The sequence below is a fragment of the Alexandromys fortis genome, unplaced genomic scaffold, assembly GCF_014885135.2.
Source record: "Alexandromys fortis isolate MF-2015 unplaced genomic scaffold, M_Fortis_MF-2015_v1.1 scaffold_33, whole genome shotgun sequence".
NCBI classification, from domain to species: Eukaryota; Metazoa; Chordata; class Mammalia; order Rodentia; family Cricetidae; genus Alexandromys; species Alexandromys fortis.
The window spans coordinates 7,771,058-7,793,501 of NW_026067917.1; the positions used below are offsets into that span (position 1 = coordinate 7,771,058).

General features: G+C 37.8%; 1 long non-coding RNA gene across 2 annotated transcripts in view; it reads right to left on the reverse strand.

Moving 5' to 3' along the window:
• The window catches only part of LOC126500274 (uncharacterized), a 243,430-nt gene that overhangs the window by 141,714 nt on the left and 79,272 nt on the right, over positions 1-22,444 (reverse strand). For both annotated transcript variants that reach the window (XR_007591289.1, XR_007591290.1), the window contains one exon: positions 20,853-20,936. This is a non-coding gene — a long non-coding RNA (uncharacterized lncRNA). The remainder of the gene's footprint in view (positions 1-20,852; positions 20,937-22,444) is intronic.

The following is a 22,444-nucleotide window of genomic DNA, read 5'->3' on the forward strand; positions in this document are numbered from 1 at the left end:
GGGGAGGCGGGGGTGGGGAAGAGACAGAAATCTTTAATAATTAAATAAATAAATTTAAAAAAAGATTCAGAGTTTTTGTTTAGTTCTCACTTCATACCTTGATCTTTGAGCTTAGACTTTTGGGAAGTTAGTATTGATAGACCTCTCACCACAGCAATCTGAGATGCTCCTTTGCATTTTGGCCTGCCACCATTGGTGAAATACCACATTTGAAAGGACAAGTTAGAGGAAAGGATATTCTTGAGACAGCCAGGGAATCTTTCATTTGAAAATTTCTCCATTATTTTGCAACTCTGTTAAATCGCCAATAGCATTGCAAGATTTGGCTTGTGGACACCTGGAAAATGTGAGACTCGAATATTTCATGTGGACACTCTGACTTCACTTCCTCTGGGAAAAGAGGGTGACTGAACAGCATGTGTTCAATTTGCCCCTAAAGAGTAACACCTAGTGTGCTACAGGAAGCTTCCTGGTGGCATCATAGTCTTTCTACACTGACTTCCTATCTTTTCATCCCCAAATGGGTTTACTTAGCTGCTCACTTATTGAAACAAAGTGCTGTTCAGGGTCAGCTTTAGCCCCAGGTAGAAAAGACAGATGTTTATGGGATATGCTTTTTAAAATGTTCACAAGCCTCCTACAGAAAATACTTTCCTTAACATCCTTACTAAAATTCCCATATTAGTCATTTCCTTGGAATGGACCAATGAGAAAGGAAAAAAAAAAAAAACTTCTGATAAAATATACAAAGATCCAAAAGTTACAACACACAAAACCTCTTCACTTACTGTTCAAATTAGGAGGACTTTAAGAAACTTAAAAGGACTAAAGAAGGAAGAATTTTGATAAGAAATGGGAAGTAAACAAGGCATGGAACATGTCAAAGCTTGGAAAGGAACAAAAACCTAAGGAATTTCAGTCATGTTCTTCAAATGGAGGTTCAAAAAAAATAATCCATACAGTATATATCTGTATATCCATCAACACAGTTTATTGTCTTTTTATTCATCCATCTATCTATCCATCTACTGAAGAATTGTTTTTTGAGTATTTTTGTTTGAGATATTGCAGTGATATACTGGGATTAACAAAGAGATTGAGTCTGTGTTTTGCTTATTTGTTGATTGAGATATTATGTTTTGTTTTCCTTTATTTTTTTTATTTAAGAAAGGGTCTTACTATACAGATCTAGTTGGCCTAGACCTTAATCTGTGGACCAGGCTGTGATGTCGCACCCTGTCCAGTTTGAATCCCTATTGGAAAAATTTTCCAAAAAGGCTGGACAGAGATATGGTTTAATAGTTAAGGGTGCTTGCTGCATGCCAGGCATGGTGGCATGTGCTTTTAATCCCAGGATTCAGAGGTAGAGACAGGAAGACTGCTGTGAGTTCAAGGCAAGCCCTGGTCTGCCAAGAAAGTTCCAGGACAGCCAAGGTACACAGAGAAACCCTGTCTCAAAAAATCAAAACAAAACAAAATCAAACAAACAAACAAAATCAATCAAACAAACAAATGTTTGTTGCTCTTCCACAGGCCTAGAGCTTAGTTCCCAGCACCTAATTCAAGCAGCTCTCAGCCATCTGTAACTACAGAAGTTCCCACTACCTCTTCTAGCCTCAGTGGCATATGTATTGGTACACACACACACACACACACACACACCAATACCCATAGTTAAATATTAGAAACAAAAACTGCCTATGAGGCAATAGAAGCACATAAAAAAAATTCATCTATCTACAGGTGAGAAAATGGTAATTAGTGTGTGTCTGTCTTATCCAAAATTTACAAGTAACATTAGGCAAGACTGAAATGTGATCTCAGTTCATCTATCTCAAAAAAAATGCACATGTAACTGTTGTAGAACTGTCAAGAAGCACGGGAACTGTAGGTGACATATAAGTGACATCACAAAAGCTGAATAGTCTTCTGTATACAAATACTCATCTGGTTAAAAAGTAAATATAACTCATCAGATATAACTGGGCTATCATAGCCGTGGCTTTATTCCTAGAACATCAGTAAACAGTCACCAGCTGAGGGTTAATTCATGAAGGATGAACTGTGTCCTTATGGTTGAAAAAGAACTAGCAATAAATGCCTTTGCTTTGTTCAAGTCTATGTGTCACTATTGAAAATGTATATTAAAATCAGTGTAGCCGAGATGCACTAGGATTCTGATATTTTCACTGTGACTAAAGATGTCTGTTGGACCTTCCAGGCATTCATGGAGCAGAAAGGTGGTAACAGATTCTGGGGGGCCAGTGAGAACTTCTGAAGAAGATGGATATTGTCAGGAGGAGTATAGGAAACCATAGCATCTAGCTTGACACATTCATAGGCCGCAGTCATGACTGAATGACCAAGAGTCAGCCTGGACCACAAAATAACCAGGGTAGTGGCAGAGGCAGCTGGGGAGAACTAGGAAAAGGGCCAAGCCAATAATGAAAGGGGGAAGTAAGGTACACATTAAGCTCTCCAATGGGAAAAAATAAGCAAAGTTTCCAGGACATTTCTAAGAAAAATTTGAAATATTAACCTTTTTGCTAAAGTAGCAAAAATGGCAAATTTACTGGTTTCTCTAAGTATATTCTATTGCTTTATTTTATTTTTTTATTTTTTATTTTTTTTTTTTGCTTTTTTGCTTGAAGCCTTGAGGTGGTGAGGCCTCATTGAGCAGTAGTGAGTGAGGTCTTGAGACTTAACAAGTTATACACCAGTCAATTACTCAGAGTTCAGAACGAGTGGGCTTTTTTTCCCGGTGTTCAGAATCAGCATTTTTTGGAGCCGGGTTCTGGAGGCTGAGCCCACATCCCTGAGAGAGCTGGGGTTCCAGTGGGCCGACAAGCTGTCTTATTTCCTGAAGTGAGGCTGCCACTGGAACGCAAGGCACTTGATTGAAATTTCAGACATGTGATTTTGTCAGAGATCGGATGCCTTTCTTTTGAGATGCCTTGCTTGCCTTAATAACTTCTTTAACCCATTGCCAATCTTGGCGGGAAGCATGCCTCCCATGATTGGGAAAATTAATGAACAGGCACCAGCTAAAGCAATTAAACCCAAACACCCCTGATTTCAGTGTTAGGCAAAAGGCTGCCTTGAATTTCTCTTGACAATGCAGAAGCCTAGGCATCTCCGAACTGTTGAATTACTGAGGTGAACTGTAACAGCATACAGGAAGGGGCTGTCACAGCAGCTGGGCTCGGCGAAGCAGACTCTGGACAAGGTGCCCAGACCTGAGGCAACTCATTTGCTGTTCCCCAAGGTCAGTAAGTGCTAGGTGGCCAACAGCCGCACAAATGTACCGGGTTTCCCGAGGTCCAAGGGTGCTTGCTTGTTTAAGAAAAGCTAAAGTGTCCACCACAACATCCCAATTCCCATGCCCTGATGCATTCCTCTTTCCAGATCCCAGGCCTTTTTTCTCTCGCCTCCCTACGTGCACCCCAGGATGTAGACAAAATGAAATCCAAGTGACCTATGTGGGGGTGGAATTTTTTTTTTTTAGAAACAAACAGAAAATTAAGTGAAAAATAAAAAAAAAAATCCTGTTCTCACTTTTTTTCTTTTTGGAAGGGGTATGTTTGTTTTCTCAGAGACACTTTCTGGCAGCAATGAGGGAATTCAGTTCTATTAAACTCTTTTTTAAAAAAAAAAAAGTATTAGCCTTTGCTTAACTTTATTTTTGGACTCTTAAGTCTAATAAAAACCTATGGCACTTGCTTTTAAAAAAAAAAACTGACTGTGTCAAATCTTCTGATTTGAGAATACATTTTCTGAAAAGATAGAACATTTTCATAAAGCATTAGCAATATTTAGATTATTACCTAATATGGTAGGAGAAAAATACGTGAAAAAAAATTTAGACACATTAACATTAGGTAAACGAGAATCAAATCATGATATTTGCTAAGTTATTTAATAATCGTGAAAAGAAATAATGTTAAAAATAAGTTAAAAGAAATACTTTCTAAATATTTCAGTTGTTCTGAATCACAAACATATTTAAAAAAAAGACTAGTAACTATTAAGAGTGAAGTATTGAAGAAAATTGCGCATTTGACACAAGTAGATTTTTTTCATCATAGACCTCCTCGTAAACACGGCTCTCGTCTCTGCTCAGAGCCACACTCAGTACCAGCTGCATGCCTTATTTCTCTCATTTAGTGTCTCAGTATTTATGGTGTTAAACTGTATTATTAAAACTAATTCTAGGAGTTAGCAATGGAGGCAGAGCCCTCATGGGACTTGGAAATCCCCATAGAACATATCCAGATAATGTCCTTTGAAAACTAGAAAAGGGAATATAAAGGTGAGATTTTTGCTGTATGATTTTGCATTCACATTTGAACAGCTTTTCGGATCAAAGAGTAGTGGTAAGCCAGAGGAGTAACATAGTCTACATGGTGCCAATCATAGGTAAAATGGGACCCATGCAATCTACTCATCATCATCATCATCATCATCATCATCATCATCTGAGAATAAAGAAACAGGCTTAATACTAGCCTTTGTACTGACCACACTTCCTCCTCTGTCTACCCCATACTCCCTATCCTGTCAGTTTGAGCTCTTGGATCTGCTCTGCGAGCTTCTTGACAACTCATTTCAATCCTATCATCACTATGTATTTCCAGAATTGCCATGACCAGGTAAGATTATGGTGTCTCCTATATAAACTGTCAAAGCTCTTAGAAAGGCCCCTCTTCCATGGCTCAAGTCCCAGAGAGCCAGAAGTCCTTCATTGCGGAGTTGGTGGACAAGAAAGACATCAGTCCATAGGCAAAACAAGACCATCAGGAATCTTCAATCGGAGCGGGGTGCAAAAGCTGAAATGGGAAGACAATATCCCTTACTCCTGTAAAGGCAACATGGTGGACATCCCAGGAAAAGATGCCAATTTTAGCATAGACCTGAAATTAAGGGCCAAGACCAGTTCCAGAGATATAACAACATTAAGTATAACCTAAGCCTCATTTAAGACAGAAACCACAATTCCTTTTATGGTCTACCCTTGGCAAAGCTAAGTTAAACTGTAATTCGGCCACCTCGGGAAGGTGTGGGAACAAGCTGTAGTGGCTGTACAGAAAACAGGAGAATTTCCAAACAAGGTGAGTTTCCCTCGTCCATTGCCTAACTTAGCATTAACATAGGAAGAAAACAGGCATCTGTAAGCTGTACTTAATCCATTCTTTAAACAGCATGATATGATAGCCTTTTTCATTTCTCCCGACACTGCGTTTTGTTGTTTTTGTCTCAGAGGCTTTAGCACAAGATGGGGACTTGTGCTGGGAGGCCCGCAGATTCCAAGAAATAATGACCTGTATATATTTAGTTGTTCAAAGGAAATTAGAGTAGCCTGATTTTTATTATTCCCCATTGCCTCACGTTCTCTGGTGTAATAACTTGCCCTGTTCTCTAATTTGCTTTTACATCATTGGAAATATATAGCATTTAGCCCACATACTCCCATGACCAATCAGGACCTGCTGCTGAGCTAGGTTAACACAACCTTGCAGGGAATGGCGAGATTTCCTGGGGCAGGCCAGCCAGAGATGGCAATAAGCTTATCTCCCCTGAAGCCAGGTCTGGCGAAAGCCCTTAGCACTTTTACCCCTTGAACCCGCTGAACTCCGTGGGCCCTACTCTGGAGCAAAGTAGTTGTCTTTTCAAGGACAGTGTCGGAGAAAATATCCTTTGCTGGAAACATTCGTATGTAAGTGCTTAGGGTTAACTTTTTCATTGCTAATTTCCCAGTGCATGTCTAGGAATACCACCTCGCCCTGCCTCTCCATCCCTCTAATCGCTTACTATTTTCTCTCAAACTAAAAATCTGAAAGCCATCTGCTTTTATTTTTTTTCTCAGAAGAAGAAACAGCTGTTTCAGACATCATGGGTATGTGGTGATGTATGTGTAGGTTTTTTTATATGTCTGTGTACAGATGTAGGAAAAGATACACACATGTGTGTGCGTATTCACATAGAGTGCAAGGTTAGATGTCTTCTTCAGTTGCCCCCCACCTTATCGGTGTAGACACACTCTCTCACCTACTTAGAGCTCACGTGTCAGCAGGTGCTAGGAATCCTTGGGTCTCTGCCTCCCCAGTGTTTGGATTACAGTCACCTGCCATCACCCTGACAGCTTCTAGCTTCTTACGCAGTGTGGTAGATCTTCAGCCCATATGCTGGTACAGCAAGAATTTAACTAATCAAACCACCCCCCAGTCGTATTTCGAATGTTTGTAAGAACTTCATCTAGACCTAACCCACCCCCACATAACACATGTATGGTATTTATACTCATTTGAGACAAAAGCAAGACGTGAAAGACAGGCAAAAGTGATTTCCATTTAATTAAGGGTGCTTTTCAAGACATTTAGTGAGTTTGTGTTCTTTTCTTTAAATTCTACTCTTAAATAGGCAGGATTTGGCAAGATAAAAATGACAAGAACTATATAGTAAGCAGTTTTAATAATCACAACTTCTGAAATTTACTTCAGGAGCATATTTTAGGAGCTCAATAAATTTGATCTTTATAAACGTTTCTTCTTCTCTCCTCAAACATTTCTTTGCAGCCTGGGCAATTGCCTCATTATTAACCAAGTCTCCATTCCAAAACAAACTCGGGCCCCTCATATTCACCCGACTTTAATTTCCTTCAGTCTCATATATTTTAAGATTAACTACTGGTTTTGTTTTGTTCTCTTCTTGCCTGCTCTGGGCACGACAATTTTTCTCATTATGATTTCTTAGAAATAACACATTCCTTTTAGTACTGTCAAATGTAATACTTCTAATTGTTCTCTGCTTTTTCTAAATCAACACTAAAACCCCCCACTCCCCATAAAGAACCAATCTACTGTGGCTCAGGAGATAACTTTTAATGTTCTTACTTTATAGTTAACTTACTGTCCTGACTGTCCTTTTATTACTGGAGCTTAGGCAATTCAACCCTCTTGCTAAATTGTACCCCTTGCCCTAAATTCCATTCATGGGTAACACGGTACTTGGATGAGTCTGTCTGTCTCCAGAGGTGGTGCAATCCTTTGGAGATTTCTCAGGATCATAACCTTTCAAGGGGCAATTTTCATTTCAGAACAAGATTAGATAGGAAGTTTGTACCTCTGTGCACAAGTAAATCAGCCAACAGTTACCCTTCCCAGAGACTGACCAGGTGGTTGACTGTGGGGCCAGGATGGGGGAAGGACTGGGAAAGTGTAATGAAGCAGAGAAGAAAAATGCTAACATTTTCTCTGCAGTGACAAAAATATTCAGTTTCTGAATTCCAGAAAACATTTCATTCCATTTGATTCCACTAATTCCAAAATGAGTCCTTTGGGAATCCTGCAGAACACTATGAGGGCAAAAGAGGCAGATTATATATCTACTTCTTCTCTTAAGATTCTGATTCCACTCTTTGGGATCCTAGTCTCTTTGGATGTATACCTTGCTTGGCCTGGATATAGTGGGGAGGGCCTTGGACTTTCCACAAAGCAATTTGCCTTGCCCTCTCTTAGGATTGGATGGGGGTGGGGTGGGAGCGTTTGTGTGAAAGGAATGAGAAGAGGTGAGGGAGTGAGAATTTGGATTGGTATTTTTTTTTAAAAAAAAATCTAGTAAATAAAAAAGGATTCTGATTCCAGTTTCCCTGTCATTCCCTTCCTTTTCTTCCCAGAGGTGGTAGCAGTTCTGTGGCCTCAAATAATTTTTTTTGATATTGCAACTCAACTTATCTTAAAATTCATGTATCTGGAGTGACTTTCCATGATTTTAAATCCTTTCACAGAGTTTCACAGCTAAAAAAAAAGCATATATAGAAGTTGTTATTGGCCCTTAACAAATGTGTTACTTTCTTTATAAGTAAACTGATTTCATAAATATATACTATGCAGCCTTTTGTTACTAGCTTCATTTCCTCAGTATAATCCTTAGAAGGGCCACACATGGTATAACATATGTTGACTAAAAAAAAGAAAAAGCCAGTATGAATTTCTATTTTTCCCTTTATTTGCATTGTTACTGCCATAATCTTAGTGAATATAAAACAATATATTATGTCTGATTTTCATTTCATTGATAGGTATCAATAAACTTTTCCATGGATTTGCACGCACATTACGTATCTTCTTTGGAGGGGCATCCATCACTTTGTTAATCGTATAGGGCAGCTCATTTTTCTATTATGTAGTCAAATGATCTCTTTATGTGCTGTAAGCACAAGTCGATCATCAGAGGTGTCATCTACGTACTTCATCTATCCTCTTGATTAACTTTCATAACTTCTATTTCAAGCTTTGAAGGTTAAAACTTTTCATTTTTCTGTAGCTCGGTTGTTTTTATCTTTTGTTATTCATGCCGCTAGTACTACTTCTGAAAAATATTTTCCGACTCAAGATATCAAAGATTTATGAGTGTAATCTTTGGGACTCTTGTGACATTAGGTCTATGCTTGAGTCTCTGGACCATTTTGTATGGGCTGTGGGACAGATTCCAAATCTTTAGTTTTTTTTTTTCCTTTTTTGCATATGGGTTTAGAGTTTTCTCAACACTGGTTAAAAATACTATTTTTTTTTACCACTAAACTGTACCAACAACCTTATTGTAAATCAATTGTAAATATGAAAGCTTACAATGCAATCTACATTGTACATAGTTTTCTGTATATCAGATCATGACTATCCATATATATATATATATATATATATATATATATATATATATAATTATTTTTTCCAATCAGGAATCCTTAATCTCTTTTTTTCTGCTGAATTGTTCTTACTAGAAAATTTTGCTTATAATTGACTATATTATATATAATCAGCCTTACATATATATGACTGAGGGTTTTGTAGCTACACTTTATCAAGCTAATAAAATTCACTTTATTTCCTAGTTTATTCATTGCTTTTGCTATGGCAAAGTGTTGAATTTTGTCAAATGCTGTTTCTATATCTATCGAGATAATCATATTGCTTTGTCCTTTATGGACATTCTGCTGATTTCAGATGTTAAACTAACTTCTAATGAATCCCACTCAGTCATGATCATATTTTTTAATATCTTATATACAACTTGCCAGCATTTTATCAAGGATTTTTTATCTGTGTAAGAAATTTATTCTGGATAACTTTATTTATTTATTCTGACATTGACTGTCAGTAATAGAAGGCTGTGAGTGAAGAAATAGATTTTCTTGGTCTAATTTTAGGGAAAGTACATGAAGAATCAGTACTAATTTCTTGAGGGAGCTAATCAGTAAAGCAATCTTTGGTTAAAAATATATTTCCGAGAAATATATAAACTGCTACACAAACCTGCTGTATTGGTGTGACCTGCATTTCCATGTTTCTAAGGTAGAGACATTGAATCTTATTTGTAAAATTAAACTCATTGGACAATTATCAATGATATCTTTATGAAGGACATGAAAGTAGAGCATTCCTTAAAATATAGCAACATGGAAGAAAAGGTGGAGAGTTCCCGTGAGCTGCAGAGACTCCATGTCTGAAATTGCCTTTGTGAGCTGATATGAAAGGCATCTCAAATAAATGTTATACGAATTTTTGAGTAATAACTAGGAGAGATGTCAACATTTAGGTTTCCCTCAAGTCCTATGAATTACTGCTATACCTCTCTTAAAGGTAGCATTAATGTCTGAACAACTATTTTCATTCTATTGAATTGTCTCTTAAAATAAAAATGAAGTCCAATGTATTTTAAAATCTTGAGTTTAATGGCTAAAATTTGTATCTGTTGCATTAGAAAGTCAGTGACATATCATATTCTGTAAAGATTTCCACAATACAACAGTTAGAATTGGTCAGTCCTTCAAAAAAGTTTAGCCATTCAGAAGTTCTTCTAGGCTGTTAATTTCAGTGTAACAGAGAGAATAAGATACTAATTATGGACCCAATATTTCTGAGATAGATGTCTGGTTTAGCACATTGCAGTTTTTAAACTTAAGAATATTTTTCTTTCAGTGATTCAATTTCTTTTTTAAAAAATATTTATTTATTTATTTATTTATTTATTTATTATGTATACAATATTCTTTCTGCGTATATGCCTGAAGGCCAGAAGAGGGCACCAGACCTCATTACAGATGGTTGTGAGCCACCATGTGGTTGCTGGGAATTGAACTCAGGACCTTTGGAAGAGCAGGCAATGCTCTTAACTGCTGAGCCATCTCTCCAGCACCCAATGGTTCAATTTCTTAAACTTTAAAAATAGAGATTATATGTATCCTCAATATAATACTTTCATGTATATTAATATGTGGATTATATGTTATTTACTCCATGGCTACCATTGTCATTAATATTTCCAGAAACAATCAGCTATGGGGCCAAAGTCTGGGTGATGTACCCAATCACTTATTGTTGTCTGAGTTTGCTCATTCCTTCCCAGGATCCCAAACTCAAAAATAACCACACAGAAACTGTATTAATCAAATCACTGCTTGGCCTATTAGCTGTATGCTCTTATTATCTAGCTCTTCTATCTTAAATCAACCCATTTCCATTATTTTATATTTTAGCATGAGGTTTGTGATTTACTGACATGATTCCAGTTTATCTGTTTGCTGCAGTGGCTACCTGGCATTCCATTGACTCTACCTTCTTTCTCCTAGCATATTGTTTAGTTTTCCCACCTATCTCTACTCTGCCCTTTCACAGGCCAAAGCAGCTTCTTTATTCATTAACAAATAGAAGCAACATATATACAAAAAGACTTCCCACACCAGCTTACCCCCTACTCTTCCTGAAATGACATCACCATTCCAATTATTCCTATTATTCTTAATAGGAGTATAATAATTCTTGCTATTCATCTTCTGTTCTGACCCCTTGATACTTTTTCAAGCTCTAGGGCATCTTTCTATAGATTTTCCCTCATGGCCCTTCTGTTTTTCTTCAGCATTAGAGAATTTACTAATACTGTTGAGCAGAGCTCCTCAATTTTTGCTTCCATTGTTTTGAACACGTATTGAGTCTGTCAAGCTAAGTGCTGGTACCTTAAACTCATTCTTTCCAGTCCATGTCAATATGTGCAGAGCATGAATGGGCAGTCTGAGTTTATGGATGATTAAAAGGGATAACAGAACTTGGTGACCTATTTAGTTCATTCGGTTTATACATGATCATCCTACAAAATACATTTGTTCTTCTGAGTATGAAATCCATGCTGCTTCTTATCCTTCAAGCGGCTGCCAAGGCAATTTTGTTATAGTGTAGTTTTGATTATAACACACTCAACTTGATGGGTCCTTATGGCCTGTAAAATAAAGCCCAAACTCTTAGCTTGAGAATTCAAAGCTTGTGATAATCTGATTTAAACCTGCTTTTTAGACTCTACTCACTGATCCTTCTCACACCCACTCCACTCCAACCAAAACATATGACTTTTCACTGCAAGTATGGCCTCGCCTTCCCTCTATAACTGCCTCTTCTTACGTCCTCCACCCAGTACCACCTCTACCATGAAGGCTCTCTATCTTGGACAGACATGAAATCCTTTCATCTCTATGCCCAGGCACTTGGATTGTGTCAGCTTACGATTTATAACCTTCTTAACATAGGAAAAATACTAGAGGGAAGTGACATCAAGGGGATTTCAAAAAAAAAAAAAAAAAAGGAGTCTGAGGGAAAAGCTAGAGTTAGTTACATCGACAAGGCAAAACCCAGAGCAAAAGGGGAGAACACGGTAATATAGAGTAAAAGTACATTGTGCTGAGAAAGGACCTGACTTGTTTCATTTTCCCACTCATTAGAACATATAAATTATTAGGTGAAGTGAAGGGTATCAACAGATAAGAATTTTGGCAGTACCAGGAGATTGGCTTCCATATGAAATTACTGGCTTGGCATATTTTATATGTTATTTCTGGCTGTTAATTCAGTTTGACTCAGGCTTTTGTGTATGGAGTGCTTTTCCAAAATTGAAGATATTCCTGAGAGTTAGAAGGATGGGAAGAAGCCAGGAGTAGCCATATTCCATGAAATTAATTACTTGGACAGATGCTTGTCAAAGTACACCAAAATGGATGTTAAGTACTCATATGTGAACATATTCCAATTTTTATGTAAACCTGAAAGTTGTGGAGCATGGAAACTTTGTCTTATTCATAGAGACTCCACTAACACCTTTCATGTAATGATGCACAGTTGTTTTTCATAAGATTTAACATTTTATTTTCAATGGTTCAATATAATCTCTATAAGAATGATGAGTTACGTGGGGAAATGGAGACCGAGGAAAGAAGGGAGAAGCACACGTCCAGAGCCAAGATTTGGTGAGATGCCGACACGTGTTCCTTAGCCTTGATATGTACAGCTTAAGGCAAGATTCCTTAACTTTGGTACTACTTGTATTTAGGTTGCTTAATTCTTTGTTATATGGGCAAGTCCTTTGACTTACATAACCTATAGGAATGTAACTTGTTACTATTACTATTTCAAAAGCATTTCCCAGTATCTACATCCAAAAGATGTCCCCTGACTTGGCCAAACAGCTCCAGTGAGCCATACAATTTTGAAGAGAGTGGTAAACAATGAAACCTAGAAGATTTCATACAACCAACTCACTTAAAGCTACCATCCTGCATGGATTTGTAAGAATTAGATCTAATGCTGGCAGAGGCAAGGCTAAGGGAAATAACTATGGAAAGAATTTTCCAAAAAGAAAGTACTCACTGATGCCAGCAAAAAACATTTCACGTGCCGTCTGGGTATAGGGCCTAGAGGAGCTTCTTAAGAGACTGTCCAACTGTAGTGTCAACAGAAGATGTCTTGGGAATCTGAGCAATAATATGAAAGAGTACATAATCCCTTTGTAGGCTCCGGAAGGTCAAGCATAGAGAAAATAGTTCAGAGAGATACCACACAATGCAAGAAAAAAAAAGACCTGATCTATCTTAGTATGTAAAACAAGATTCCAAATGTTTAGCTGAGGAAAGGGCTCAGTTCTAAAATCTGTAACCTAAGAGTAAACAAGACATGAAAATTTTTAAGTGCAATTTTTATGGAGTATGAGGGCAAGCCAGAGTCTGAGCTCAGCCTTGGAGTTCAAAAGAGGAGTAGGACATAACTATTACAGGAAGGTTTGTAAAAGCTAGAATTGATGTGCAGGAGAGCCTCGAATGGTACAGTGCCAGACCAAAACACTTTACTTGTATTAGTTACTCTACTCGTTGCTGTGACAAAATACCTGCAACTTGAAGCAAGGAGGATTTGTTTTGCTTCCAATTATCAGGTGAAGTTTATCTTTGAGGGAAAAGCCAGGAGCAGAAGCCAGGAGCCCTCAGTCCCGTTCCATCTGCAGTCCACAATGAAATAGAAATAAGTTCTGGGCCCAGCTGCCTACCTCTTACTTTGTTTCGCTTTTTAGTCTATGACTCAATCAGACGAAATGGTGCTGCCATATTTAGAGTAGGCCTTCCCAACTAAATGAACCTAAACTAGATAATCCCTCACAGACATGCCTAGAGTTCCCTCTCCATGGTGATGCATGGTTAATAACAACTCTGAGACAGATATGGGAGTTCACCCTGAAGACTAAAAAAGCAGCCAGCCCCTGGCTCTCACCTCGACCTCAGTCCGAAAATGGCGATCCTGCCTCCAGGAATCATCAGATGAGACTGGGTGTGTAAGCTGTCTCCTCCAGTCTTATGTCTTAATATTCCTTGCTAGGGCTGTGATTAAGGGTGTGCACCACTACTGCCTCTTTCTATGGCAAGCCTGTGTGGGATTAAAGGTGTGTGTCACGACTGCCTGGTCTGGAAAGCTGGCCAGATCCTTTGACAAACTTTATTTATTAAAATACAAATGAAATGCCACTCTACCTTGGTGACTCCAAATCCTACTAAGTCACCAATGAATCCAGCAGCGTAAGTCAAAAGATGCTAACAGAATGCCTGTCAGGACCTTGCTAAAACACTAAGGATTTAATATTACAAACGGGCAATGAGCAACACTATAGATGCCATGTGATCTTATTTGTATATTTAAATACATAGTTATAGCTAACTACTTACAAATATCAATATATAGGAAATACCATGAAGGAAAAAGTGAAGGGACTCTTTAGGGTGTGAAAACTTGAAAGACAAAAGAAATTCCATATGGTTTTTATTTCCTTTATGGCTTTTATACTTTATCTTCCATGTTTTAGGTGAAAAGTGTTTTAATAACCACTTGTAAACTATTCTTCAAAAACCACCACACTGCCTCAAACAAGGATTGGACTTGGAATTAGGAATGGTGGGTTATTTAAGTAGGGAAAATATTGGCATTTATGAGAAAGATCAAGGATGACACAATCTGAGAAAGGTATAAACAATCCAGAAAATATCCATTACACCAATTTGACAAGAAGTTTGCATGCGTAAGTGGAGTACTTTGCTCCTAATGGAAAACTACTTTGTCGTTTCATGAAAAGAAGCATGTTCTCCTTTCCATGGACCTAATCAGCAGTAGCTCTTTTGGAGAGGAAAGAAACTCTGTGGCTGTGTGTAACTGTGTATTAGACTATGGAGTAGAGATTTTGTTTGGAATGATGGATGGTTTGACAATATAGCACAGTCAGACAAGACCAGCCATCAATCACTTTAAATCAATGATAGACCTTGGGTGTGTTTTGTGCCACTTTCGCTCATTCTAGTGCCCGGAGAGTTGCACGGAACAACCTCATGACCCCATATCAGCAAAGAAAATGGCTTTTAAAGTTGTTTGCAGGCTCTATTCATCACTCATTCCTGGGTGAGATGCCAGGAAATAATTTTCATGTGTTTTTCTTCAACTCATCGTTCTCGCCTAAAATAAAATTTGGTTAAAGGATAGACAAACAGACAAGAAAGGGAGAAGCAGTCCATGTGAGGGCACTAGATTTGGCATCTTGCAAATCTATGACTTAGCATCCAAGTTTTTCTTCTAAACTTGTCTTACTCATCAAAGATCTGCCCAGATAGTTTTCCCATCTTTCTGGAAGGGAGCTGCTATTTCCCCATTATTACTTCTTGGGCCATTCTAGAAGATTTGAAGATGGGCAATCCGTCATCAGTGTCACCAGTACATGCCCAACATTGTTATTCCTCAGTCAATATCCTGAGAGACTTCTGCTGAGGGCTTTGTGATCTTCAATGTTACTATCATCAGCATAGTTATTGATGGTTAGTCCACCGACTTCAGAAACCTCACACTACTATTTGATTGATATGGGCTCAGAGTATGTTCCCATGGAGGGACTGAGGGGATATTGTGCATTTCATAATGTGAGGGAATCTAGAAGACCCTAAAATTCCCTTCTTTGACAAATAATTTGTGAAACAGGCTCCTTAACTCAAGACACTGGTTCATCTCAGCCACCTTCTGAAAACCCAATGGTCCTTCACTATGCCTTCACTATGACTCCTTTCCTTTCCTAGCCGTGGAGTAAGATGGCGAAATGACAACAAGCCAGCCCCTCAGAAATACAGAGGATCCTTCAAGCAGCTTACTCTGAGACCAAGAAAAAGGTAAGCAGATCTATGTTCTTGTCTCCTCTTGTTGAAAGTATTATAAAAATAAAGGTTAAAAGGAATTAAGAGTATTTTATCTCATAATACATGAACCTACCAAATTGCTCAGATTTTGCATCTCTCAGGAAAAACATTTGTCATCTGTCATGTACGACATTTCATCAGGATACCAAACAATTCTATAAATAGATAGAAAGAGCTCTGCTGAGGTCTTAAGATGCTGAAGTTCTGTTAGTGAATGTGCACGAATTGATTTTAAAAGCCAAGGGAAAGAAAGGGAACACTAAAATATTGAATAAACTAAAGCTATGATTATAAACATATTAGATACAAGATAGCCTAGAAAAGTGGAATTTACTGGCCAAGGATGAAAAATCTAATGGGCCTCTATATAACATAGTACATGAAAAATGATTAGCAAAGGAATAAACATCCCATTTGAGTTTCCATGTTTCACCACTTTCGTGGGATAATTTATGTTTTGGGGACTCCTCGGGATTAAAATCTAACCAAAAGTCTGACTTTCAGCAACAATTATAAAGTGATAGCATTTTATAGTTGTGTCACTCTTATTATAGAAACTGTAGCAAATATGATATAATTTCCAATTAAAGTAATACAGCTATGTGTAATGTCTTGGTTGGTTTTCATTTTGTGTTTACCAACATGGCATATACTGGAGTTATCCCAGAATGGAAAACTCAGTTGAGAAAATACCTCCACCAAGTAGGCAAGTCTGTAGGATATTTTCTTGATTTCACATTTATATAGAAGGGCCCAGCAAACTCTGGGCATTGCAACAGCTTGGCAAGTGGTTCTGAATTGTATAAGAAAACAGGCTGAGAAAACGATTAGTAGCAAGCTAGTAATGGCTTCCATGGCTTCTACTTCAGTTCCTGCCTCAAGGTTCCTGCTTTAAATTCTTGTTTTTACTTCCCTCTGTGTGATTTTACTTACCTGGGTAGTATAAGATGAAATAAATTCTTTCTTCCCCAAGATGCTGTTGGTCATGGTCTTTATCAAAGCAACAAAAACTCCAGTTAAGGCATATTTGTGAGATATGTAAGTCTAAGTTTGCGTTTGTGTTTTATAAATATATATGTGTGCATATACGCATATATATGCATACATAAATATCTATGAATATGTATGGTGTGGGAGGTCCTTCTGTCTATGTGTTGTTCTTATTGGTTAACAAATAACAAAACTGTCATGATAGGGTAGAGCCGAACTAGGCAGGGAAAACTAAACGGAATGCTGGAAGAAGGAAGTCGGAGTAAGAGAGAAGCTATGTAGACTCGCTGGAGCCAGATGGAACTTCACCCAGTAAGCCACAGCCACATGGTGATATATAGATTAATAGAAATGGGTTAAATTAATATGTAAGAGACACCTAATAAGAAGCTAGAGCTAATGGGCCAAGTGGTGAATTAAATAATACAGATTATGTGAGATTATTTCAGGGCTATGTGGCCAGGGACCAACAAGTGGCCCCCTACATATGCATACCTGTGTGAATGCATGTGAAGTTTATCTAATTATGATTTTTATCATGCTGAAAAGAATATCTTATTGTAGCATTGGTAGACAAAACATGTCATTAACCTCCTTTTACTTCTATTAAAGGCTAAAGGGGGCAGAATTGGAAGGTTAATCATAGATATAAATAACTGTTATATATATTATTAAGATCAGAGAGCAGATTTCTTATTTGAAAGGGAATTAAAAAAACAAGAGTCTAAATATTTATGCCCTCAAATCTAGAATCCATTCAGGAAAGTGTGTATATGACTCTGTGTGTCTGTGTGTAGGAAGGACTTAAACATAGTAGAGGAAAACCTTTATATTTCTTCACAGTCCTTACAAGGGTGCAAACAGAGTTCACTCTGTATGCATCTGCTCCAGTAGGCAAAGAAGAATCTTGTCTGGAAGTGGGAAAAGCCAGCAAAGTAGCCCTCCTGCTGGTATCCCGTTCACGGATCCCAAAGTAAAGCTATATTTTCATTTTTCCTGTTACAGCAGAGATCTGTTGTTTGGCTACCAAATTACAGGTTGTGTCTGGTTCTCACATACTTCTGCTTTTCATGTGCTGAACAAGAGTAATAACAGGGTACTTCTTTCTCTTGTGGGATTTAGGTACTCTTCATCATAGAATGGGCCATTTTTCTAAGAAAACCTGCCAGTTTAAAAACTGGAGGTGTACACCATTCATGTGGGGATGGAAAACCCATAAAAATGAGAGGTTTTTGGCTTGAAAGATGGGTTCTAGTTACTTGTTCCCAGATCTAAATGACATGTTTATGAGTCATACCCTTATTATCTAATCCGAACAGTTCTATCCAAAGATCACTATCATTAAATGGTTGCTCAGGGAAGGGTCTCTGGGAAATTTTAGCTCAGAGAAAATTATACACATTCATTCAGTTATGGAACATCACTCAGGACACACTTTTTATTCATTTTTTTAAAGTGTGCTCTATTGATAATCTATAAAAGATAATTAAACAAAGCACAACAAATATTGTTTAAATGTATAATAACTGATATTCTGAACATAAGACCAGTTAACTTAAATACACCACATAGTGAGGGAAACTGCTGCACACATATATCAGCAATTAGTATTTGAATCAATCAGCCATTGCACAAATATTCCCTTCATTGTGTGTGTGCTCTAGCTTCACTGAGAAGTGGAAGATGACTAAATGGAGTAAGAGTGAACAAATGATGTATCCATGGAGCCCACTGACAACTGAGAAGATTGAAGGAACAGTTTATTGAGAGATCCTAGATCAGCATGCCCTACCCCAGAGTAGTATTGGGGAATTTTGCTGGTCAATTCAGGAAAGAACCTTGGAATTTTGACTCATCAGAGAATTTCTAAAGACTCTTTTTGGCAGACAGAACCCAGTTTGAGGACATCTGGGTTTCTTCAAATGAAATTAATTTATTCTTATTTTCTTGAAAAATAAAAAAAAGGAAAAAGTAGACATTTCCTTGCCCTTAAATCATTTGTTTTGTCCAAAGATTAAAAAAAAATAAAACAAATTCATTTTCACCATTATTCATATTTTTGGAATAAGAAACTATTATTACATTTTATTAGAAAAGGAAATAAAAGAACACAGTATTCAGTTTATATCAGCCCATGACACTAAAAAGACGTAGTAGAGCTGAGGATTCTTCTCAGGACCAAGGCTACACCATGAAGAGAAGTGGCTGACACTAAAAGAACTCTTGTTTTTCAGTCTTGAGGCAGAAGGATGCATTACGATGCCAGGCCCATTTTAACTGTCTTATCAAACTGTCACTTAGACACACCTTAATCTCTCCCAGGGAGTGTTTCTGCAAGTTACCATTGTTAAATTCTGCATCTCTTTTGTTTAGCAGTCTTGTCCTTAACTCATTTTTCTCTTCTCTCATTTTACTCTAGGAAGTAGCAGAAGACAGGCCTCACCTTCTACCCTGTGTTGAGTGCCCCACGTCCCCTACCCATCAACTTTGCCTTTTATAAATTATTAAGACACAAATACAAGTCCTCAGAGTCACTGTCGTCTCACACAAGATTTCCTTTGCTCCAGAGTCCTTCAGCATCTTCCTCATTTTCACCCAAGATGTCATCACAGTGGTCTTTATCCACATTTCTATGGGCGTTCTTGTCAAGACTGAGATTTTCTCAATAGCTCTCCTCCCTTTCTAAGGCCTCACCAGAACCACCCTACAGTTTGTTCAGAGTGCTTTTGCTTGTTTGTGTGTTATTTGTTTCTCTTCAGTATTTTTCTAAAGACATCTAGTCTCTAAACTTTAGTCAGTTCCCAGCTGCTTTCGTACTCCAGGCATTTGTTGCAGCCTTGCCAACTCTTTTTACCAATGTTCTGCCATAGTTTGCTCAGGCAGAGTGCTAGATGGTTTTATGTCAACATAACACAAGTTGAAGTCATCTGAGAGGATGGAATCTCAAATAAGAAGATGCTTCTATAAGATTTGGTTGCAAGCAATTCTGTAAAGTCATTTTCTTACTTAATGATTGACATTTGTAGGAAGTGCCACCCCTGGGCTGGGAGTCCTACATTCTATAAGAAAGCAGACTGAGAAAACCATGAGAAGCAAGTCAGTAGGCAGCACCCTTCTCTGGATTCTACATCAGCTCCTGCCTCCAAATTCATGACCTGTTTGAATTTCTGCCCTGACTTTCTTGGATGATGAGCAGTGATACGGAAGTGTAAGCCAAATAAACTCTTTCCTTCCCGGTGCTTTGGTCATGGTGTTTCATCATAGCAATAGTAACCCTAATCTAAGACAGGGAACTCTTACAATATAACATAAACCATACAGAGTATGAACGGATACTATGTATCACATGGTTCTGGGAAATCCAATTGAAAAGCAACACCAGTTCCATGGTTTGGTGTCTGTTCTCAGTCCTGTAGATGAGATCTTCTTGCTGTTTGCTAATAGGGGTGGGACGCTGGCTTGCTTTCTTGGAGTTTCTTACTTTTTAAAAGGCACTAATCCTAATTGTGTCAGCCCAGCTCACCTCCTGAGTTCTAATTACGCATCAAAGGTATCATTTCCCAATATCATCCATCACCTTGAGAGATAAAATTCCATTATGTAGACATCAACACTCAGGCTGTAGAATTAAGAACATGTTTGCTTTATAATCAACATTTATTTCTCTTCTGTACATTGGTGTGTTTCCAACCCTGACCTAAAAAACCATACTCTTTCTTCCCTCTGCCAAACCTATTGTCAAATAATTTTAGGTTACTGCTTTAACTAAGGCATTCAACAGTCATAGTGGTTAAGAAATAACTCTATATTATTTGAGAATATTAGGTATGTAAGTCAATATACCTTGAACTGAATGGTTTACAAATACACAAACAAGAACTTTTGTGCAAACAAAACCCCAAAATTTTGAAAAACAAGTGTCATCTCTACTTATATTTTAGAAATGATTTTGCTACTGGAATTAAAAATATCATATCAAAATCTGAAATGATTATTCGGATGACATAACTAAAATCTGAAGAAAACCAATATGTAAACTGGGACATTTATTGCTAATATCCCCAGCTACTATTGAATATTTCATCTTTTAAAATGTTGTAAATATACATTTGTCACTGATTATAAAACTCTTTGCAGCCCATAAAGCAGAAGAAATAGAAATTGAAACAAAGAAACAAAAATACTTCAGGTTGTACCATATAAAGCTTTGTGTGCCTATGGTTTTGTATTGTTAATAAAGTTGTTTCTGTTTGTGGCTCTTTTAAACTCCTTATAACACAGTCTTACTCATATCAGGGGTCCCATGCAAGGTGACACATACACTCACCAGCTTTCAAGCACTCCATTCTGATCTTGTATTTTCTGTACATTCATCTTCAGCCATTACCAAGTAAGAAGGTGCCGCTATGACCTGTGTTGGGAAATAAGCAGGTTAGGCCATTTTTCTTGATTTAGAGTTCTTCTTGCTGAGAAGCCTTTGGAAGCTGAGCCTCTCTTTAAGCAGCTGGCATGAAGACTGAAGCAGAGGCAGCAAACAGCAGCAAGAACTCCAGGTGTGGACTCTAAATCAACAAGTTTTTATATTCTCACGACCACCTCAGAGAGCGCTCAGCTCACCATACATCTGGCTTCTATTAATTGCATGCCGGAAAGAGCATATGAAGATGCTGCATATGTAATTATAAATTTTGCCAAACTATCACAGGATTGCCTAGGAGGCTGTGGCCATATCTATATCAGGAGAAGTGCAAAGAACAGGGTAATATTTGGAGCTTTGGATGTTTTCTCTATGCTGAATGACAGTTTTCTCTGGGAAAGCAATAGATAGAAGTGTTCAACTACAGTGACAGGAAAACATTAAAGATATTTCCATTGTCACAGCCTGGATGTTTGCACTAGCCTCATACATGATGCTTCAACCTATATCTTTGCCTCCACTCTTTTTATTCGGTACTAAACAGAGCATTTCATTGAGTAATGAGACAGATCCTACTACACTGATTTGGCCACTCCTTCTCACCCAGACCCTGCAGAGTGAAATTTACAATCCTCCTGAGAGAATATCCAAAGATTACCTGTGCTTCCCCCTCGCCCTACCATTGTGAGCAGGATTTTGGTTTTCTTTCCTGGGCTTATATATTTCAAACCACAGCGGCATGTCTTTTCCTTAAACACTAACTCCACCCTTTACCCTTGGGCATCTGCACTTTAAGGGATCTGTATCTGATGTCTTTCTCTTTTTTTCTCACTCTGGCTCACTTCCTTCAAATAATCATCCATAAATCATCTACTGAATGAAGCCATCTTTGACTCTCCCAGATCCTCCCCTACACACTCTCTTCAGGTTTCATCTTACATATCATTACTTTATCCATTTGCTTACCCATTGCTGTTATTAGATATTTATTATTCATATCATTCCTGTTATCTATCTTTAAAATGAATAGACTCATGGATACTAGTTTTTGTCCATCACTTTCATACCATAGAACATATTTTTATCATAGAAAAGATGATTAAAGAATTACAGCCTGAAAGATGCTGACAGGGATTTGCTGTAGATCACCGTCAATGCAGTGACTCACTTGCTTTACTCCTTCCTAGAGTGTTTCCTATTGAAGCAATAAACAGTAATCTCTTTAGAAAAGAAATATCTAATCCATGCAAGGAACCTCCCCCCTCCCTCTAAACACAGTACAAAGTAACTATTAAGGAAAACTAGAGGATGCAACAAGATTCCCAACATAGGCTGGGAGAGAAAGAGTATCTGTGGCCTTTACCTACCTGCAGGGGAACACGCAGACACTTGTCCCAGAAGTTCTTGCAATTATGTCAAGATAGAAAATACATTTAAATCCAAACAGGATGACAAATGTTTCTTCCCATCTGATTAAATATGTTAGCAGTGGTATTCAATCC